The following is a 19,925-nucleotide window of genomic DNA, read 5'->3' as shown; positions in this document are numbered from 1 at the left end:
ACTTAATATAAAGTGGGACCTTTTAATGTAATCAAACAGAAAAAAAAAATCTAATAAATGAAATACATATTAGACTCTTAATATAAATATGTTGTCTTTTAAAAATATAATAGTACCCAAAAAATAAGCACTAGTAGCTAATTAATAAGTACTTCTCTCTAATGGAAAACACTAGTACAATGTTTCTCAAACTGTGGTACGTGTACCACTAGTGGTACGCAGGCTTGCTTCTAGTGGTACGCGGAGGAATGAAATATGTCATGTACATGCTATACACATTTCAAAAATGATGTATATAATATGCCATATATGACATGTAGCCTATATTTCTGAGGTAATCTGCCATGTTTTTTTTTTACTTTGCAGAGTTGTAGCTGCTATATTTCAATACTACGCTACTGTATTTCAATACTGCTCATTGTGGTGGTACTTGGAGAGACAATTTTTTTCTGAGGTGGTACTTGATGAAAAAAGTTTGAGAACCACTGTTTTACAGTGTACAGTCTTGCACCCTCTGGCTGACTAAATTGTAACTATGGGAAAAGAAATAACATGCAGTATTCCATCATAAAACACATTATTAGCATAATGTAAAAAGTTCATACTGTACATCTTCCTTCAAAGCTTCTGTTTAAAAGTTTTTTTCTTTCTGATAATGTACATCGGTAACTCCTGCGCTCTGCACTGCGGTGACTCATAGTATTGTGTCTCCTCTACACTCGAGAATTGCCCACGTTTTACACCCATTCTGAAAGGAGAACTGTGACGAAATGAATTACAGGGTTGCACCACCAACTCCTAATTGTGATAAATTTGTCACATCTACCCAGACAATGAGCTGAAAGGCAACGTGATCTGTTAAACTGGATTTAATTTCACAGGCGTTTGGCAAAAGCCGACGCGATTCCTTTTTTACAAATATCGCACTTCTGTCGGCCTCTCTTCTGGCACAGGAGTTCCCTCTTGTTTCTCATTCAACGCCGCCAACGTTTATTTACAGCCACGTCCAAAAAAACCTTGAGGATTTCACCACATTAAGCACCGTAATATTCAAACAATTACTTTATCTGTTAACACCCCGGCTGAAGTTTGCGTCGTGAAATCGGCATTGTTCCGCTCGCTGGAATGTGACACCGTCCAATTGCTGTCCTACTTGAATGAGTGTGGTGTAATTTTGCGCATGTTAACATATGCAGGTGAGCTCTGTCACGGATGCAGATTATCCTCCTGCCTACCTGAGCGTGAAAAGTGTGTGTGTGTGGGGAAGGGGAAGGAGGGGGACGTCGACGCAACTTCAAGTGACCCACGGAAAGTGGATATCCAGCTCTTTACAGAGGCGTTGAAGTGTGCAGTAATTGTAATGACTTGGGCTGAACATGCCCGGCAGATGTGCTCAGACTGTAATATGCAGTTTGCTACTGACGGAGCATGAGCCATCCGTTTGAATTCAGGTCGACGCGTCCGCTGTGAAAATTCCTCCTGCAAAAGACGCAACTTGTTCTGGCGAAGGGGGAGCGTTTGATTTCAGTGCTTTTTTTCTGGGGTGGAAAGTAATCTTTCTAAAAGGGTGTGTGTGTGGTGTGGGTAATGAGATGGAAAGCTAAGGAATGGTGTGCGGTTTCTCTGTGCAAAGTTCAGTTCTTTTATTTATAGAGAATATAGGGTCTACTGTAGGAAGCTTTAAATGTAGTCCATTGCTTCCTATCAGTAAACTTGGTATAAGAAAGTATGCAAAATAATCTTGTGTGTTGCAGTTGCACTTCTTTTAGGGTTTACTGTTAGATCCCAGCAGGCACAGGGCATTAACATGACATCAGATTGATGTTGTACCCCAATGTCATGGGGACGTTGTGTTTTGTACGCAAACGCAAATCGGGTTGACTTAAAAATCCAATGTCAGCCCGATGTCAATGTCCAACCTAAAATCGATCAAATATCAACCTATGATGTTTCAGCTTGACGTTGTGTGGATGTTACTGTTATGACGTCTATTAGACGTTGGATTTTGGTTGCCATACCTGACGAATAAATGTCAGTACTTGATGCCAATATGACATTGGTTCTTTTATTTTGGTCACTTCTCAATACAACCTAAAATCAACCAATTATCAACCTCCTGGTTTATACTTGACGCGTCCGCTAGTTTGCTTGAGTGTGTGCAGCAAATGTGACATCTTTGCTGTGTCTGCGGAGGTTCGCTTTGGGTGCACGCGACATGATTTCGGCTGGCGGAGCGCACGATTTTTTTTCAGACTCAAGCGAACAGTTTGCGCAGTGCCACATTTGATTTGAGTTGAATATCGATCACTTTTAAGAGACTTAGTCTGAAACGGGTATGCCTGTACACAAGGCCGGAGCAAGCTGAACTGCCGCTCTAGGCAGAGGACGATCATGCTGCCCTCAACCCCAATGTGAAAACGAAAGTGACCGGTTATGAAAATGAAGTGAGGTGTCGCGGACCTCTTTTCCAGCGCACTATGCACGCACATAACCGAGAATGCGCGGGTGCTGAGGGAGGGAGGGAGGTGTCGCACACACTGCACTCTCTATTCTGCAGCCCTATGCGCGGATATAAATGAGGACGCGCGGGTCTCAATTCTGCCGCCCTATGCGCGGATATAACTGAGGACACGCAGGTGCTGATGGAAGTGTCGCTGACGCCACCCTCTCTATTCTGTCGTCTATGCGCGAATATATTTGAGGACGCGGGTGGTGAGGGAGGTGTCGCGGACATAACTGAGGACGCGGGTGGTAAGGGAGGTGTCGCGGATGCCGCCCTCTCTATACCGCCTAGGTCGCCTCTATGGACGCACCGGCCCTGCCTGTACAGACATCTTTATGATCTGTGATCACAGAGATAACCTGATGATCAATAATTCTTTTTTTTTTTTAGATTTTTATTTTTGGCCATTTTGCCTTTATTAGATAGGACAGTATTGAGACAGGAAGCGAAGTGGGAGAGAGAGAGAGGGGGTAGGGTAGGGAAATGTCATCGAGCCGGGATTCGAACTCGTGACGCCCTGACGTGCTATTGCACCATATGTTGGCGCACTAACCACTAGGCTATTGCGCCGACATGATCAATAATTCTTGACTAGAAATTGCAACAGCCGTGGGAAAGAAGGAAAGTTTTTGTTTAAAAGTTTGGAAAAACCTAAGGGGGAAACATTTGTTAAAGCCAAAAGAGGACATGGCAAAAGTGGAGACCCGAGTGGTTTTAATACACAATTACAGACATGTTTTACACTCATGTATATATTACAGTTTTTGAATTTAAAACTATGTAATTGCTTCAAAACTATAAATAAGGTCACAAATTATTTCTTTAATATCTCGAAAAAACATTTGAACTTATCGGTTTACAATATACTGATGGCCTGTTGTTCTAGGCTTTATTGGTGAAAATGGTCAGGAATGTTGGAGTATTATTGCCTGTTTAGTATAAGAATAGGACAAAAATTAGTCAGACAGTAATGTGTCAATTGTGGAGTGCGCTAAATCTAAAAAAACAATCTGTATTTTTTAGTAAGTGTACTTTTTATTGCTTTTACTCTTGTGATAAAAAATATATATTTGTACAGCAACCCATGTACTCTTGTCATATTGTAATATTTTAATTAACTTTTATAGGTAAAACTGTCCAAGCTATGAACAAAAGCAAGTGATGCATTAAAGTTTAAAAAAATGTTGAATGGTTATAAAAATCCTTATAATCATTAAAATAGTTGATAAAAGTAAAGAAAATAGTTAGTTTAAAAACATTTAATGATAAAAATGATATGACATAGCTCCGGAAACTTTCTATATCTCTGTTAATCTGGCTGACTTCACATTCAGATTCTTTTGACCCATTCTTTTCTTTTGCCCCCTGATGTTTTCAAGAATATCAAAATGGTGAACGCAGCAGTTTTGTGAGGTGTGCGCGCAGTTAGCGCCAGGAGAAAGTATAAATCCAGCTTAATGATGTTACAGCTTGACGTTGTGTGGATGTTACCATTGTGACGTCTATCAGATGTTGGATTTTGGTTGCCATACATGACAAATAAATGTCAGTACTTGACGTCAATATTATGTTGGTTTGAGATGTTGGTTCGATGTTGGATTTTGGTCACTTTCCAACACAACCTAAAATGAACCAAATATCAATGTCATTTTTGGACATCAAAAAATGTTGTTCTTAAATGCTGGCTAGACATTGAATTTTGGTCACCTGACGTCACAACCTAAATCTAACTTAATGGACCCTTTTCACAAGACTAATATGACACGTTTAACGGTCATCATACACTTAAATCCTTAAATGTTTTTAATATTTACATTTGTAAAAAAAAAAAAATGAATATTTATATGTATTTCTGCATGTATTATAAAATTTTGTGTTGTACTCTCCGGTTCACTGCGCAATAAGTTTAGGCCAAGTAGGGCCATGACACCTGCTACTGAGAAACCCGGAAATGTGAAAAGGTTTCATATTAATCGTCTGCCATCTGTGGAATAAAATATTGCAAATGTAGAACTTACAAATATATATATTTATACTTCAAAACAATAAATTTGAGCAAACTGTCTGTTTTTAAATAATTTTTTTAAATTTAAAAGTCAAAATATGGGTGAAATTATGTTATTTTGACCTTTACATATTAAATGTAAACACAAATGAGTGATAATCTTATTTGATTACATTATATTTGACTGTATTATGAATTATGATTACAACTCGACAAATGGGTAGACCTTTTTTTGCCCATATTTTCTAATATTTGTAATATTTACTTGTATCGATTACCATATTTTGGTGGTTCATTCCGCTGTGACCCCTGATTAATAAAGGGACTAAGCTTAAAAGAAAATAAATGAATGAATGAATGAATGAATGAATGAATGAACGAACAAATGAATGAATGAATGAATGAATGAATGAATGAAAGAATGAATGAATGAAAAAACAATATGCAAATAAAAAGCCATCAGCATTACATTATTTTTGCGACCCCTGGGGTGATTACATTGTATTAAAGACACAGCAATAATAAACAGATATTTCAATATCATGTTAACATATACTTCCTATGTGAAAATATGTTTTGAGTTTTTACTGCAAATGTCACATCCATAACGCTGAAATTGCTCATATATTAAAAATAAATACAGGCGACAACTGAACATGGAGCATGGTCTCTGCGTTCTCCGAAATTAAACGATGAAAAGACTTGGGCCTATTGGTATGCGTGCGCTGTTGTGTGCAAGCTTTATTTATAACCTCCTCAGAGAATATTGGGGGCCGCGAGTCACTGGAATTGTTATTTTGGGGGTTGTAGGCTGAAAAGTTTGGGAATCCCTGTCCTAAAACAGGTTTTTTTGTGGTGCAGTAAGTAAATCAGCATTATGATATTCTCCAGTGGCTCGGTTTGAATAATGTCATTATGGCTCAAGTTATTGGAATAAAAATAAAATAAAAGCCTGCATCTGGAACTAGCGTCATTGCCTAAAAGATGGCAGAGCACTTCCTCTCTGCGGTAAGCGAGTTAATGCTGATTTTCAATAAAATGAGAAATATCATTTACCAACCTATGCAGCAGTAAATGAAATTACATTTTAAATGATCTACGGGTACGTTCAATAAATAAATAAAGAGATATGAAAATTCTCACACATCCTTTAATTTCCAATTATCGTAATTACTGATTCCAGAGAAATGTGTGCCTTCCACCGATTAGGGCTGATTTTATTTCATGTAATTCCATTGTTTTTAAATTGTCTACCTTTCATCAGCAGCCAAGTCAACTAGTGCGATGGTGTGGTATCAGAATCTAATGCAATTGTAATCTCATCTGTTTTAATCACATCTAATCAGATATTATCTCAACTAATCACATCACAGATCACATTACCCGTTCTAATCTAATCCTGTAGTCATGGCGATTTCTGCTATCCCTCAAGTTTTCGCAGAACATGCTTGGCTTCTGCTTTTTGTTGTCAGTGTTTGTCTTTTTTCTTCACCTTTGCTCTTCCAAGCAGATCAATTTAAAGGGATCCATTGAACTCCTCATTCCTCAACAGTCATTTTTCAGCTCATGTGTAGCTTTATTTTGTGGAACAGTCAGTTATTTATTTCTTTATTTTTGTTGCTAGGATGTTGCTAAGATGTTCAGAGTTGTTTCTAGAATTTTTTGATGCTGTTGTCGAGGTGTTTCTAAAGTCCAGCTAGTTGCTAGGGCAGGGGTCACCAACCCTGTTCCTGGAGACCTTCCTGCAGAATTCAGTCCCAACCCTGATCAAACACACCTGAACCAATTAATAGTACCTAAAGTATCACTTGATAATTACAAACAGGTGTGTTTGGTCAGGCCCAGGGTTGCAACTGAAATGAGCTGGAAGGTAGCTCTCGAGGAACAGGGTTGGTGACCCCTGTGCTAGGGTATTCCAACACAATCTCACAGCAATTCGTAACTTTTTGATTTAGTGGCTAATTAGTATGAATTCATACGATCTAATTCATACAATTTAATATGATTTGCTCATCACCCAATGACGATTGGGGTTAGGGGTGGGGTTGGGTGCCACGCCTCCTTTTTAAAATTATTTTCGTACTTGTGAACTCGTACGTATTCATATGAGTTAGCCACTAAGATGACAAAACGTAAAATACTTACATTTCCTCGTGAGATCAGGCTGGGTAATCCTAAGGTTTACTGAGAAGTTTATTACCTTCCTAAAGTGTCATGAAGGTGTTGCTTATATATAATGTTGCTAGGGTGTTGCTAAGAGAAGTTTCTATGAGTAGGGTGTTGCTGTTCTGAGTAGTTTCTATGTTTCTGTGTTTTTTCTTAAGGGGTTGCTAATGTGTAGGGTGTAACTAGGCTATTGTTAAAGAGTTTTGAGTGCTTTCTAACATGTTTCTAGACTGTTGTCAGGGTGTTGCTAAGTCTAGCATGTAACTAGGGTGCTGGTAAGGAGTTTTGAGTGGTTTCTCTAACATGTTTTTATTTTGTTGTTCAGGTTGTTGTTTCTAAAGTTGCTATGGCATTGCTAAGGTTTTCTGAGGAGCTATTCTATGCTATTGTAAAGGTGTTGCAAAGGTGTAGCATGTTACTAGGGTGTTGCTTAGGTGTTCTGAGTGGTTTCTAACATGTTTCCATTTTATTGTTGTGGCATTGCTAAATCTAATAGATATGCACGATAAATTCAACCTCTATTTTTATACTAACACTATTTAAAAAAAGATATAACACTCCAATTACGGCATAATGGCTGACAAACACAGTGACCTTTGCATTGCAGTCTGATCTCTTAATGAAAATATATAACAATGTATATATAACAGTTGAAGTCAAAACTATTAGCCCCCCCCCCTTAAATTTTTATTTTTTTTAAATACTTCCCAAATGATGTTTAACAGAGCGAGGAAATGTTTACAGTATGTCTGATAATATTTTTTTTCTTCTGAAGAAAGTCTTCCGGGTTTCTTCCCACCGCAACCTCGATTTCGCTTTTAAAAATAGCAGCCACGTGAAATCAGTCTATAGAAGTGTCTTGAAAAATATCTAGTCAAATATTATTTACTGTCATCATGGCAAAGATAAAATAAATCAGTTATTAGAAATGAGTTGAAAAAAAAATCTTCTCTCCGTTAAACAAAAATTGAAGAAAAAAACAAAACAAAAAAAAACAGGGGGGCAAATAATTCAGGGGGACTAATAATTCTGACTACAACTGTATATTATTAGGAAAGTTTTCCCACTTTCTCTATCTTTTATGACATTTATTGGCAGAAGTGGACCACTTAAACTATTTTATCTGTTTTCTAATATTTTAAAAGTTTAACTCATGGTTTGTTTTTCCTCCTCCAGGATGACCCTCCTCGACAGGGCTGGTTTCAGATCACCTGCTGCTAAATAAATGACTCGCAGCAAAAAAAATCATCCCCCTTCCCAAAACCAATCAAGCCTGTAATGACACTCCATCCAGCACAGTATGAGTCTGGACGACACCACCAAAAGCAATAAACTCAACTCTACAAAACACAAAGAACCATAGAAAAATGTGCAAGCTACTCTTTTCCATGTACAAAAACCTGAGACAGCGGATGCTTTCAGATCAACATGAAGGTAAGTAAATAATGACGTATTGTATATCACCCAACTACCACTTTAAACACTAGTATTAGTATGTCAGATTGTAATAAGCTGTCTAAATAAGTATTTAGTGAATTTGATTAGAACAGGGGTGCCCAGGCTCGGTCCTGGAGGGCCGGTGTCCTGCATAGTTTAGCTCTAACTTTCTTCAACACACCTGCCTGGAAGTTTTTGTATACCCAGAAAGAGCTTGATTAGCTGGTTCAGCTGTGTTTAATTGGGATTGGCACTAAAATATGCAGGACACCGGCCCTCTAGGACAGAGTTTGGACACCCCTGGATTAGAACTACAAACAAGGGTAAAAAGTTGGTACAAAAACTACAAAAATGGCAGTTGCTTCGAGGTTAAAGTAGCAATAGTTGATTGTCTTCAGAAACAATTATTTTTGTTATGCTAGTTAATTATTTTTACGTCCTAAAAGAAATCATTCAATTAAGAGGGCCAAATGTACTTATATGTATTTTAATGATCTGTGGAAGGCATACGAACAAGAAACGTTTGTCCATCAAAAGCTTAAGGCTGAACATTATGATAGGCTGTCTTACCTGTCTTTAAACATATTTAATTGTATACCTCTACACACCCTATTTGTGCAGAAATGATTTCGTAATTGGCTCTGATGAATGATTTGTGATGTATTGTGATGCTGCCTGGTGCACGTTCAATGTGTGTGGCTTTGAATGGCGATTTGCACACAGTGACATAAGCTGTGTCCCAAATGGCACACTATACACTATACACTCATGCACTATGTACTTATGCACTTACACACTCAACAGGGTATGTATGTAGTGTCGTCCCAAATGGCACACTAATGTTTTTTTTACTAAGCAGAAATTCAAACCATTTCCCTGATGACGTTTGACGGTTGCCAAATCATTGAAGTAAACGGCCGAATTATCAAATAATACCAGCCGTGAGTGTTGCCGCAATCACTATCGGGAGGCGCTATAATCACTCTCGTAAAAGAATTTTGCTTTCACCATCCAAAATAAATAAAGTTATTCAACATGTGCGTCCGATAGCTCCGCCCCTTCCGCTACGTAAGCAAACCTGCGGTCGTTGAGTGCGTGAAGTGTCCATCGTTACACACTTCATTTTACCGGCTGAATGAGTGCATCATCCGGGTAATTAAAGTGCACTTATTATTTTTAGAGTTTTCAGTGTGAACACACTACTTACACTATTTATACTACAAAATGGCGTAGAACAGTGCATAAGTATGCGATTTGGGACGCAGCTATAGGCTTTTAGTGCTATCAGGCTAACATTAGCATTGTCCAAGATTTTCTATTATACCTTTTCAATTCAAATCAATTTATTTGTATAGCGCATTTATTTGTATTATTGCTTCAAAGCAGCTTAACAAAAGGTCCACATTATTGCATTACAGTCAAATTCAGAAAAGTTTAAGTTACCATAATTTTATTAGTTACTGATAACTAGTAACTAATTGCTTTAAACAGTTAAAGTTATTATGAATAAACATAATTACCCTGCAGTTATATATCACCCAGGCATATTCTGACTCCTATATACATTTCTGGAGAGTGCTGAATATGTCCCAGGAGGTAGTTCTTTTGTTTTTGCAGTTTTTGTTTTCACAAATCACACTTCAACTGTATGTGATGTACATGTTCGATGTTATATTTCATTGACGGTCACGAACTGAAGACCACTGGGCACTAGTCCATTTTTGAAGGGCACTTTTTTCAAAAAGACAAAAAGGACATGTGCACTGCACAGCTTGAGCCAAATCTGTGCATGTGCCTGGCTTGACACATACGTTGATGTACTTGAGATGTAGTGTAGAGTTGACGACAGCAGGGTTCGAGTCAAGTGAAGAATGGTTCCAGAAAGTATATATAACAGGTAAAAATCAGGGGTCTTTTACTTTTGCTTTTCAAAACACTGCGGTTGGGTTTAGGGAAGTGAGTGCGCGGGTCAGTCAGTACTTTTTATAACACTATTGGTTGGGTTTAGGGAAGGGAGAGGGTGGGGTTATTGGTCATTTAGGGTGCTTTCACACCTACACTTTTGTTTCGGAACGTGTCTCGATTGCCCAGTTAGCGCAGTTCGTTTGGCATATGTGAACAGGGCAATCACGCTCTGTGCCGCGCCAAAGTAATCGCTCCGAGATCGCTTGAATGAGGTGGTCTCGGCTCGATTGAAACGAACCCTGGAGCGGTTCGATTACAGTGAGAAAGCGATCCGATCCGAGCGCGGTTATATCACAGTGTTTTATGGATATGTAATAGGCATACGGCTACATGAAGAGAGAATTATGAGTATGGTGGATGCCCGCAAACGAGTGATGATCTCCCGGTAATCTCGCGTCTCCCTCCCGGTCCTCAAATAGGCTACGTCGCGCACCCTTCTCACCCCTCCCCAACGCATCTCTCCTCAGACACATCGTGCGTGGGCGCACCCTATCAATCACCACCAAACCACCACCTCTCCTGACAGCTGAGCAGGACGCTGCAAAATAAACCCTGACACTCTGACCAATGTGAGGAGAGTTTACTCGCACGTGACTTGCTTATGCTCTTTTGGTCCGATTAGAAACTTTGCAATGTGAAAGCGAACCGCTCCATGAGCAAAGAGCAACAATGTAATATTTGTAATCTCTGTTTCGGAACAACTGAATCGATTCACAGGTGTGAAAGCACCCGTAGTCAGTCAGTCAGTAAGTTAGTTAGTCAAGAGCGGGCTCTGGTGGATTTATGTGAGAACAGCACGTGCAAACTGTTCTCGCGAGACAAATTTGACATTTAAAAAACCATAAAGCCTCTAGTGGATTCACAAACAAAAAAACAGCAAACAAACAAACAAACAAACAAACAAACAAACAAACAAACAAACAAACAAACAAACAAACAAACAAACAAAAACATAGCTCCTGGGATGTTCTTGGGTCTCTCCAGAAATGTATGGGGTACGTAATCAGAATGATCCTGGGTTGTATTTGGCATATTGGATTTGACACATAAACAATAAGGCAGCTTGTAACTTATGTATGTATATATATATATATATATATATATATATATATATATATATATATATATATATATGTCTCAGAGCTTGTCTACTCTTCTGTTACACACTCAAAAGGACAGTGCTCAGCATATAGAAGTACACCCCATATCTTTAATTAAAATTATTATTTTCTACAGGATGCTTAATGCTTTACCATATTATAGTTGTGCATATGCATTAGATTAGTCAGTACTAAAGCCTAATATGGAGATAATCTAACAAAATATCTCATGATAATGGTCCAAAATTAGTACACATAAATGTAAATGTTAGGAAAAATATTAGATTAAAATTTTAAAAAGAGCAAAATTCATGATAAACTAAAAATATATAAACATTTTGTTGAAGTTTTCTAATATTTTGCATGAATTTAAATACATTATATTTCTATTTCTAAAGATGTTTGGTGATTAAACTATTATTTTAACAAATATATCCATTTAATAAATCAGTTCAAAAGCAGCAAAATATATGACCTATTTTCACTGAAAATTGCTAAAAAAATATACATTTTCAATAATGTTCAGCACTGTATGTCTTTTTCTTTTTTAGTATGAGTACATACTTTTAGGGCATAGTATAAGTGCACGAATTGGGACGCAGCAGTGGTTGTGTTTCATGCTGGAACATTGAGGGCAGCTGCTGTTGCCTCCAGGTCTAAATGACCTCATCAGCTGCAGAGGTCACGACCCCTCTCGTCATTAGCATCATCTGCTGCTGTTTCAAACAGAATCACTAACTGAAATTTGGGATTATGCAGGACTTCTTGACCAGGCCGTCGGCGAGGAAACAGGGAAACAGATCATGAGATCATCTTGACAAAGAGCGCTGTTGGATGCATTTGAATTCACTCAATGCTGAAATTTATCAAATGAATGCAAATAAATTCAGAGATAATCAGCATCCCATATCAAACCTTTTAATAATTCAAATCTCATAACAGGACGTTTTTCATTGTCTGGTTAACTCCGCTAGCAAATGCAGATAGAAATGGATTGAGGAAAATGTGTCTCTGCTGAAGATTTAAAAATATGTATATTTTAAATAAGTGAGTTTTAATTGTCCATAGGCGGTTCATTCCGCTGTGGCGACCTCTGATTAATAAAGGGAGTAAGCTGATAAGACAATGAAGGAATGAATGATTGTCCAAATAAAATGAATACTAAGGTCTTGCTAACTGTTATCTGAGGTGTTGCTAAGGTGCTTTAAACAGTCTTTTGGCCATTACTAATTAGTAATGAAGGCACTGTGGGTTGGTTTCCAGGGTGTTGCCAATATATTCTGTGAGATTTTGTTTTTCTATGCTTTTAAGGTCCAGCATGTTGTAGGGCTGGGCAATAAGGGCAAAAAATCTTTTTTAGGAGGGTATACAATATAGGGTGTACAATATATATTCGGTATTTCCCCATAAATGGTTACTTTAGAGTTAAAGCCTTTATTAAAACATTATTAAACATTTTTTTTTGAGCAAAATATACTTCCTGTTTACAAATAAACATCTGGACAAAAAATAACAGCGGCACAAAATCTTTGATAAAAAAAAAATAAAGTACAGGTTTTTCTCCTGTTTAAAACTGTTGCACAATATTACAAATGATAAACAAAATCTTTGATAAATAAATACAGTACAGGTTGTTTTTCCTGCTTAGTGAAGTTTTATCATAAACTAATTTCGAGAGGATCACGTGCTTATGATTGACACGGCTGGACCCGAGTCAAGCTAATGAATGAACCACCAATCAGGCTATTCCTAACCCAGTATAAATAACCAAACACCCTACCTTTAGTCATCTTCGTTTTAAAGAATCCCCCCTTCCACCCCTTCTCCTCCTCTTTTCTACAGGGTAGCACGGCGGCCCAGTGGCTACCACTGCGGCCTCACAGCAAAAAAAAATAAAAATAAAAAAATGCCTCCGACTCAGGTATCCACCCAACCGGTCAGCATTTTCGTGCGGAGCTCATGTTCTCCCTGTGCTTGCATGGGTTTTCCCCTGGTCCTCCGGTTTCCTCCCACACCCCCAAAAACATGAGACTAAGTAAATTGACTAAACCAAATTAGCACCAAATTAAATTCTGTCAGCAACACTTCACCTTAGCAATCCTTACGCAGCGGAGGGGTGGGAGGGGGGGTCCTCGAGATCTACCCGAGTCAAACTCCCCTCTCGCCCTGCAACGGAAGGGAGCTCCGGGCTCGAGGATCTTTTGAGCTCGGGGCTCTCTCCCGGGACAGCATGGCAAACTAGCTTATTACCAATCATCAGCTAAGTGTGAACTCTTGAAACACTATACACAGCACTACTGTGCTGTTGTGCAAATAACAAAGTAAACAGAACCATAGAAAACAGAGCTACATTGTCAGAGCAAAAAAAGAACTCTTAAATATAACACATCAAAAATAATTGAATGATAGAAAAGAATCACAATAAATGCAAATATGAAACACACAGTATTTTATGTCACAAATACAGTGGTGTTATAAGTAATCTTGTTTACCACAGTTGTGTGATTTATAAACTACTATTAAATCTGCTGTATATGTTTTAGTTACACATTTACATGTATGTATTGTGCTTAATTATTAAAAAGTGCACATATTTAAGTTTTCTAAAGACAAGTCTTTCACTCCATGTAAAAACCCGACACTTTTTCTTTTGTTTTGACTAAACTTGTTTTACTAAATGTTAAATAAGGAGATTAAAATAAATAGACTATAGATATGAGAAGTAACGAAATTGTTTCAGAGTACTGTGATGAAATGCTGGTTAAATGTAAACAGTCATTATAACAAAACAGACTAAATGGGTTATAATGTTAATGTAAAGAAGAGACCGTTGTGTAATAAATACTGAACTTATAATCAGTGAGTATGAGGAGGTTTCTGCTTTAAAATGGGGTTCAAATTCCTCCGATTTTGGCGTTTTTAATACTTTTGAACACATTCAGATGCTGCTTGTCAATTTGAAAAGGCTTCTATGTTCGTTCTTGCTGTCAATTGCGGAAGGATTGATCGATAAAAGGTTTATGATAAACCACTGTGACAGCAGCAGCCACAGCGTGACGTGCGTGCACACAAGGGGGAGTCAGATTTATCCAGGAGTCAGTGATATTTTCAGATATATTATATGTCAGTGATGGGTCGTTCTTGAACGATTCGTTCATTTTGAACAAATCTTTTGTATGACTCATGGAGTGAATCATTCGTCACACATTTGTGCAAGTGGAGCTAGTGTGCTGCTGCCTTGGAGTGGTCTGTTTATGCAGAATGCGCACATGTGGCCTCAAACCATATCGATATGAATGATATTGGATAATCCTGCATCGCGTTGTGGAATCTTATCGATATATCCCCAGAACTCGATATACCGACCAGCCCTTGCATGTTTTTAGGGTTTTGTTGATGTTGTTGTTGTTGTTAGCGTTGTTCAGAATAGATTGTATGTTGGTAATATTGTAAGTTTTGCCTCTTGCTAAAGTGTTCTAAATGAATTCTAGAATATTTTTGCTTGATGTCGCTAAGGTGTTCTATAGGGTTCAAAAATGTTTTTATGTTTTTGCCTATGTATTGCCTGTTGTTAAAGTGCTGCTAAGGTGCTCTGAGTGAATTCTAAATTGTTTTTGTGATGTTGTCAAGGTGCTACTAAGGACTAGCATGTTGCCTTGATGCTGCTTAGGTGTTTAAGTGGGTTCAAGAATGTTTCTTTGTTGTTGCTCAGGTCTTGCCTGTTGTTAAGGTGTTGCTAAGATGTTCTGAGTAAAATGTAAAGTGTGTTTGTGGTGTTGCCAGGGTGTTACTAAGGACAAACATGTTGCCTTGATGTTACTAAGGTGTTCTGAGTGGGTTAAAATGTTTTTATGTTGTTGCTCAAGTCTTGTCTGTTGTTAAGATGTTGCTAAGGTGTTTTGAGTGAATTCTAGATTGTTTTTGTAATGTTGCCAGGGTGTCACTAATAACCAGGGCTTAGAGGTAGTAAGGGGTGTATTGGTGGAGTTAGGACGATTCTAAGGGCCCACACATTTAGGCGGTCTCCAGAGACATTATCAAGGGCCATCCATCGAAACACGACCCTTAACCCCTCCCCCCTACAGATCACTTTCGTCTATGGCCAACTCTCACCCCCCCAGTCTTCACTTTTGTCCACGACCCCCCCCATCTTCACTTCCATCTGTGACCCCCCTGCCGCTCTTCACTTTCGTCCATGATCCACCACCCTCCCACCCCCTACAACACTTTTGTCCACTTTTGTGTTGTTGCGTAGGTCTTGTCTGTTGTTAAGTTGTTGCTAAGATGTTCTGAGGGAATTATATAATATTTTTTGTGATGACTAGTATATTGACAGGATGTGGCCAAGTTGCTCATAATAAGGGGTTTTAATAATGTTTCTGTGCAGTTGCCAGGGCATTGCAAGGACTATGCTGGCAGGCTGTTGCTAAAGAGTTCTTAGAGGTTTTTAGAATGTGTCAGTGCTGTTTCTAGTGTGCTATTAAAATCTTATATGTCGCCAGGGTGTAGCTAAGCCTTTTGATGGAGTTCTGTTACATTTCTTCTATTCCTGTTGGCTAGGGTGTTGATAAGCTGTTCTGAGTAGTCATGTAATCGAAATGAGTTACTGTCTCATTGAGAAATTGATATTTCCTTGAAATTTACAATAAGAAAACAGTCACAAGTGGGCAACATGAAGTGTTGTGATTATTCAAAGTTGTGATTGCCTTAGCAAGTGCCACTAATGCAAATTGCATGATTTCATACCTCATCTTCAATAAAAGATGAATTTGTCCGCACACGGAAGACAAAACTTGTTTAATTGCAATAAAAATTCACTGATTCAGATCAGTGCAGGAGACGCATTTCTCTGCCTGCACTGTGTGAAACCGTCGCTGCTCTTGTAAATAATTAAACTTTCAATAAAATGTATTTAATTCTTTGTGGGGAGGGACGGGACAAAAAGTAATAAAATCTGCATAATTGTGCATTAATTATACATTCAGCTTTGTAATGAGTTAATCAGCCTTTTCCCTTCTACAGACACTTTTCATTCGGTATGAAAACAGTGGCGTATCTTATCACCAGAAAATAGAAATAACCCCACATGACTTTTTCTTGAGCTGGTTTCAGGACAGATTTTTAAGAGACACAAACACTTGACAGCACTAACAAGACCCCCGCTGTGCCCATCCAATCATGCTGAGTAAAACACTATAATCTCCATTAGAAATAACACAATGTTTCAGAATCAGCTCTCTTGCGCTTGAAAAGGTATCATCTCACTATCTAGTATAATTTCAGCATTGCATCTATTATCCCTAAAAAAAAAAAACGCATTCAATAGAAAAACTAAAAGCATGCTGACAAACAGCCTTGCAAATGCACTTTAGAAACAGTCTGGGCACCTAATTTTTTTAAAGAGCCATACAAGTGCTCAATTATTTATACCCAACAACAAAAAAATATGTACAGCCCTGCAAGATTTTACAACAAAACTTGTATAGCATTTGTCGCTGCCGGCTGTCGTCTTTACACAGAGCCCGTCGAGACAAACAACAAGTAGGTAATTACAGCCATACCTTTTCGCCCTTCCCCCCTTTTTACAACTGCCTTCACACTTCCTGTTAGCAACATTGTTCATTAAATGCTGCACTGCTACAACTACCCAGGAGTCTTTGAAAGGGTCTTATTGGGAGCCATCAAACAGAAGCACTGGGATAATGACACTGTCAGGAGCACGAGGACTGATATCCTGAGAGCAGAGACTTCACACGTCGCCTTATCGGAAGGCGGCGAGGTTTAAATCAGACGGGCAAAAACACTCATTTACTTTAATGAAGTCTTGGGAAAAAAATGGAAGCCGTCAATTAGGAGGCAAATCATTAGAAATGAAAGCCACGTGACTTTCGCTAATCATTCAGGTCAAAGATGGCATCTTGTCAGGCACCAGAGGTTGACATTAAGTAAGTCGGGAAACTAGACAATAAGGAGTTCATTATTATTGTTATTATTATTATTATTATTATTATTATTATTATTATTATTAGTAGTAGTAGTAGTAGTATCAAAATCCCTTTAAGGGAAGTCATTTCACTTGGCAGCCATCTTTGAAACTCTTCTCGGGCAGTTTGCTCGGGCATTCTGTCTGAATGGGGAAACATCAAATTCTCCAAAACTACTTACGATTTTACAATACATAACAATACATATTATGAATAACCAATAAAATTAAACCACAGCTGTACCTTTAGTTTAATTTCTAAATGTTCGTATCACATAAAATCTGCAGAAACTCACGTTTGGTCTGAGTCCCTTCCCTGGATAATTGTCATTCTATAGCGATTGCTAATTGGCTTTTGTACTCGAAGGCGAGCTTTATTCGCCATATAGCGATCACTGATTGGCTCTTGTACTAGAAGGCGGGCTTTATTCACCTTATAGCGATCGCTGATTGGCTCCTGTACTAGAAGGTAACAAAGATAAAATAGAAAATAAATCAGTTATTAGAAATTAGTTATTAAAACTATTATGTTTAGACATGTGAAAAAAATCTTCACTTCGTTAAACAAGAATTGGGGTAAAAAATAAACAGGGGGCTAACAATTTGGGGGGGGGGGCTAATAATTCTGACTTCAACTGTACATATGATGTTTAACATTGTTACAATCTACAATGCAGCACTGTGAAATGCGATAAAAGGTATCTTTTCCATGTTATAAGGAGTTTTTGTCCTTACCATCTCATGATGCACACAATTTTTATTTTACCAAAGCTTTCTAATTCCACTACATCGCTTCAGAACAACAGCATGAACTACTATAATAAAGATCAACTCAGGTACTGATTATGGGCTTTACTCAGTGTTAAATGCTCCTGATGTGAGTTTGAATGCCATTTCACATGATATTTATTGCCATACTACAGAAAACAGCAGCAGATAGTTCACCTCAGATCTTGAAAATAAAATATCCGATGGTTTGAAAATGCAAACCAACATCATCAGTCACTCAGTATTATATTATTGATGTTTAGTAAGTTTAATATAATGAGATTAAAAGACCTTTACAATTTCATTTGGGGTCCAGTGGCTGTTATTTACCAAATATATTTATTAACATTTTGTGCAGATACAATAATATATACATACAAAAATAAGTAATACACTATTCTACTTTTTCAGAACTAAGAACCAATGGCCATCAGAAAAAACAATATAGTTATAAAATAACACAGTAAATGTAAAAAATTAAATAATAAAATAAATGTAGAGGTAGTAAATAATTTATAATAAAAAATAATAAAAAATTATTTATTCCTCTTCTGCTTCAAGATCAATAGTGTCAATATAATTCTGCAAAGGTTTTTATGTTTTGTAAAAAAAATTTAAAGACCCTCTTAAAGAAAACCTAATTTTTTCCAACTTTAAACAATTTCTTTTATCCATCTGTCATATGAAGGTGGAGATGTATGGTTCAACTTAAGGAGAATAAGCCTCCTTGCCAGTAATGTGGTAAAAGCCACAACATTCTGCATTGTTGAAGGCAAATTTGGCTCAAAAGGAATTCCGAATAGTGCTGTTAGAGGGTTTGGAGTGACTGATATGTTAAAAGTTTTAGCAAAACTATTGAATATTTTAGACCAAAACACTGTCAATCTTAGACAAGACCAGATGTGTGTGTAATTTGCTGAAGATTGTTGGCACCTATTACAAGTATTTATTCTATGTGGGTATATTTTGGCTACTCTGGCATTAGTATAGTGAGCTCTGTGAAAAATCTTGCACTGCATTAAACTGTATCGGGCACATACAGAAGAACTGTGTACAAAACTGAGTATATAATCCCATTTTATTTCACTGATGGTGATCCCCAACTCCTGTTCCCAGGTATTCTTAGGTAATTCAGAGGAATTAGAATTCGAAGAATTTATTGACAGATAGATGACAGAGACTATCCCTTTTCTGTCTGGGTTAAAGGAAAACATTATGTTTATTTCTGAATCAGGATGAAGATTAGGAAACTGAGTAAACTGATTTTGTACCAAATGTCTTATATGAAAGAAGCGAAAAAGACGAGTTTTGGGAAGATGAAAGTTTTCAGACAAATCTGAGAATGACAAAAATGTACCTTTTTCATACAAGTCCTTAATGGTATTAGGGCCCTTAGATGTCCAGTCACAAAAAAACAGAATCAGAACACTTAGTGGTAGTGGCTGGTATTTAAATCTTTCTGTGATGTTTCATCGCTTTTGGTGCAGACAGCCAAAATGCTTGTTGCTGGAATCTTGTCGTGTCGTGTGCTGTTCGGACATGGTGTAATAGTCTTTTTTGTTTACAGTCACAGGAACCATTATTTAAGTATCCCATGCAGTGCTTTTAAATGTGCAGTTTTTATTCTATGTTTGATGTCATCTCAACTTAAAAAAAATAAATAGAGGGTGGGACATAGAGTAGCTCCTCCCCTTTAAAAAAAATCAGCCAATAGCCTTTTGTTTTATCACAGCCTGTGAGAGTAGTTGAGCACAAGGGCATCAAATGTAAAGCAACATCTTGAAGGGGGCGGGGCATGTCAGATACTAGAGAGCGTTTGATTGGTCTAAAGATTTAATGAGAAATTAAGTACGACGTGATGTGGATAAAACAGTTGATCCATTTAAGCGAAAATGACAAGCTTTACATGTTTATATCGGTTTTATATATTCTAAACACAAATTTTGTCATTGTTTGGGAGTGCACTAACTCCTAGATATCCTTAAAGACTAACATACT

At 37.6% G+C, this 19,925-nt stretch overlaps 1 protein-coding gene across 5 annotated transcripts in view; it reads left to right on the top strand.

Annotated features, from left to right (window-relative positions):
• Positions 1–19,925, top strand: part of LOC141380742 (uncharacterized) — a 125,455-nt gene that overhangs the window by 69,775 nt on the left and 35,755 nt on the right. For all 5 annotated transcript variants that reach the window (XR_015525210.1, XR_015525213.1, XR_015525215.1 and 2 more), the window contains one exon: positions 7,851–8,108. The gene's annotated coding sequence lies outside the window, so the exon portion shown is untranslated. The remainder of the gene's footprint in view (positions 1–7,850; positions 8,109–19,925) is intronic.

Source organism: Danio rerio, chromosome 24 (genome assembly GCF_052040795.2).
Source record: "Danio rerio strain M-AB ecotype USA chromosome 24, GRCz13ab, whole genome shotgun sequence".
NCBI classification, from domain to species: domain Eukaryota; kingdom Metazoa; phylum Chordata; class Actinopteri; order Cypriniformes; family Danionidae; genus Danio; species Danio rerio.
This window is presented reverse-complemented; position numbering and strand designations above follow the sequence as displayed.